The sequence below is a fragment of the Triticum dicoccoides genome, chromosome 6A (assembly GCF_002162155.2).
Source record: "Triticum dicoccoides isolate Atlit2015 ecotype Zavitan chromosome 6A, WEW_v2.0, whole genome shotgun sequence".
In the NCBI taxonomy this organism is placed as follows: domain Eukaryota; kingdom Viridiplantae; phylum Streptophyta; class Magnoliopsida; order Poales; family Poaceae; genus Triticum; species Triticum dicoccoides.
Window position 1 is genome coordinate 384,676,830 of NC_041390.1, and position 3,649 is coordinate 384,680,478.

The window sequence follows — 3,649 nt, forward strand, 5'->3', positions numbered from 1 at the left end:
CAAGGAGGAGCGTGGGGTTTCACGGGTTTTGGCGGCCTTGATGTATGAATGGGGGGGGGGGCGAAGGGGAAGGTAGGGGGGAGCCAGGTCTTAGGGACGCGCTTGTCCAAAATGTAGGGTAACTTACCAACGTAGCCCCACCGGTTTTGACCACGCGACGTTGAGCCGGCATTTCCGGCTGAGGGGTAGAAGGGGGATTTTGCGTGTCTGGGCTGCGGGACCGATTTCGGATGAGGAGGGAGTTTTCACGCGCGTTGAAATTTTGGGATAACAAGGCGCGACGCGGGTTGAAGAGGCGGGAGTTTCACAGCAGAAGAGACAAAAGATACTCGAGCTTGAAAATTTCGGGATAACAAGGCGCGGATTCCATGTTTGGCAGAATAAACTTAACGTGTACAAAAGAAGCAATTCATACAAGACACAAGAGAGTCATGTCCCCTTTTACTATATTGCTACAAATGCCATTGAAAAAACTACAAGAAAAATGTAAAAAAAATCGGGAGAACAAGATTACCCTGTACAGTGCCAAATCAATTCGCACTTCCCTCAACAACAACAAAAAACAAATCAATTCCCACCACAAGAAAGAGTCATGTCCCTTTTTATATGATTACAAATGCCATGATCTCGAATTTCAATTTTTGAATCCACGTTATGTTGAATTCGAATATATCGTTAGGTGACCTTGCGGTTTATAATGTATGTAGTCCTACATTTTGATCTTCCATCTTATATGAAAATTTTACTCCACCCTATGAACATATATATTGTTGTCTACCATATGGATTAAATTTGAATCAATTTTCCTTATTTGAACATGATTGTTGTCAAGTCATACCATCATTTAAATATTATCTTGTTAACAGAAAACATGCATATAGCAGTAATCATATTTCACTATGAACTACATGTACCGTACGATCTCCAATTCAAATATTTGTATCAATTTTATGTTGAATTCAAATCACAATACATTGGTCTAGGTAGCGAGATGTTCGGGATAATCTAAACCTTGTTTTCATATGTATAATTTTTGGCTGAATTGGGACAAGTTTTGCTATAAGCTTCTTGCAAACCGGAGATTCTCTCAATAAGCCTCGTGGTTCTGAGAGGGAACATGTCACCTTTGTGTGCGAAATGATATATGTTGCCTCCCCCTGATTTTCTTTGCATATGCAACATAGAACTATATGAGTTCCCTATTAAATTTTGGAATTATTCCGGGTTGGTTAGGCCTTTTTTATACACTAGCAAAACATGCCCGTGCGTTGCAACGGGAGGAAAAAGAGCATCTTTCATAAACACATCCGACAACATCAGCAAACAATATCCTTTAAAAAAATCTTTATTGAAACAATTTCAAACAATATGAAAATCAACTTTAAGCCACTGGTTCACATAAAACTCGTATCAACAGTTTAATGTGCATCATCGTATAGGGGTTGGTAGTGCACTGTGCAAAATAGAGAAGATGATTATGTACCTGTTTTAACCTTCAGGATATGGTAGTTGATAGGAATCAACATCCCCTATAGTGCCATTAATAGATTATGTGAGAGCATCAAACTGTCATATCTACTAAATTTGAATAGGGTAAAAACATACATAATAGACATTTATTAAATGCCCCACATAGAGAAGATATTAATTAAGTTTACGTTTGGTTAAATTTTGGAATTATTCCGGGTTTGTTTGGCCTTTTTTATATATTAATTGAGTTTCTAGACATTTAATGTGCATAATTCAAATTTTAACTACAAGCACATGCTCCGTTACACCAAAGTTGGTTGAAAAATCACATGTGTGTCCTTGGGTGAATTTCTAGGTCCCATGCAAGAAATGGGAATGAAATTCAAACATCTGGGCGTCGTGACTCGACCGAGAACATTGAGAAACTTGGTTTTTAAATTCCTGTAAATCCAAAACTCGCCTGTAAATCATGAAACTTGGCATGGTGTCATGTCATGGTACTAACATGCTATGGTAAAAAACCTGGCCGAATTGGAACAAGTTTTGGTATAAGCTTCTTGCAAACCGGAGCTTCTCTCAAGAAGGCTCGTGGTTTTGAGAGGGAACGTGTCACCTTTGTGTGCAAAACGATATACGCTACCCCCCTTGATTTTCTTTTTAGAGGCAACATAGAACTATATGAGTGTCGTGTTAAATTTTGGGATTAGTCAGGGTTCGTTTGGCCTTTTTATACATTAATTGAGTTTCTGGTCATTTAATGTGCATAATTCAATTTTGAACTACAAGCACATGCTTCAGTGCACCAAAGTTGGTTCAAAAATAACATGTGTGTCCTCGGGTGAATTTCTAGGTCCCATCCAAGAAATGGGAATGAAATTCAAACATCTGGGCATCGTGGCTCGGCCAAGAACATTGAGAAACTTGGTTTTAAAATTCTTGTAAATCGAAAACACGCCTGAAAATCATGGAACTTGGGAAGGTGTCATGTCATGGTACTAACATGCTGTGGTAAATTTTTTGGCCGAATTGGAACAAATTTTGGTATAACCTTCTTGCAAACTGGAGCTTCTCTCACCAAGGCTCGAGGCTTTGAGAGGGAACGTGTCACCTTTGTGTGCGAAACAATATACGCTGCCCCCTTGATTTTCTTTGCAGAGGCAACATAGAACTATATGAGTGTCATGTTAAATTTTGGAATTATTCCAGGTTTGTTTGGCCTTTTTATACATTAATTGAGTTTCTGGTTATTTAATGTGCATAATTCAAATTTGAATTACAAGCACATGCTCCAGTGCACCAAAGTTGGTTGAAAAATCACATGTGTGTCCTCGGGTAAATTTGTAGGTCCCATGCAATAAATGGGAATTAAATTCAAACATCTGGCCGTCGTGGCTCTGCCGGAAACATCGAGAAACTTGGTTTTTTAATTCCTGTAAATCCAAAACACGCATGAAAATTATGAAACTTGGCTTGGTGTCATGACATGGCACCAACATGCTGTGGTAATTTTGCTGTCCGATTTGCGAAGCCGCACACATTAACAATCAACAAAGTCATTTTGGAACAAGTGTTGTCATGTTACAATCGGAAACACAAATATTATTTGAACTATGGGCGTTCTACTTACCATTTATGTGCCGCCACACGTCCCCTTTTTTTATTAGCTAGGAGGCGCCGTGCAGGGTAGCTATTTGAGTACGGGAGGCGTGCGATCCGACCCCTGTGTGTGCTTATTGGGAGGAGAGCCCTTTGACCTCCATCTACCGCCCACCTCTCTCCCAAGGTCTCCATTAATGGCGCTCGTGCCCCTGTTTAATGGCATGGCTATGTCCCACTCGACTGAGATTTAAGAGAGAAAAAAGAAAATCCAAAAAGAATATTTTACACGAATCTTGATGTAAGATCCGACGTACCTATATAGCATCTACTGCGACTTATAGCAAGACTGATGAATATATAAGGACGACGGCAGTGGATAATAATTGTCTTACATAAGTAGGAAGATAATTAAAAAAGCCACATGCGGCTATGCCCGAAATACACAAGGGCAAATGAAGAAGGAAGACGCATACAATGATCTGGCTCGTTGGTCTCTACTTTCTTGATGCGCTGCAGGTCGTGGAGACTAGTTCTCGCGGCGAGCGATGATGATCTCTTTCATCAGGTTCATGTCCTTAAC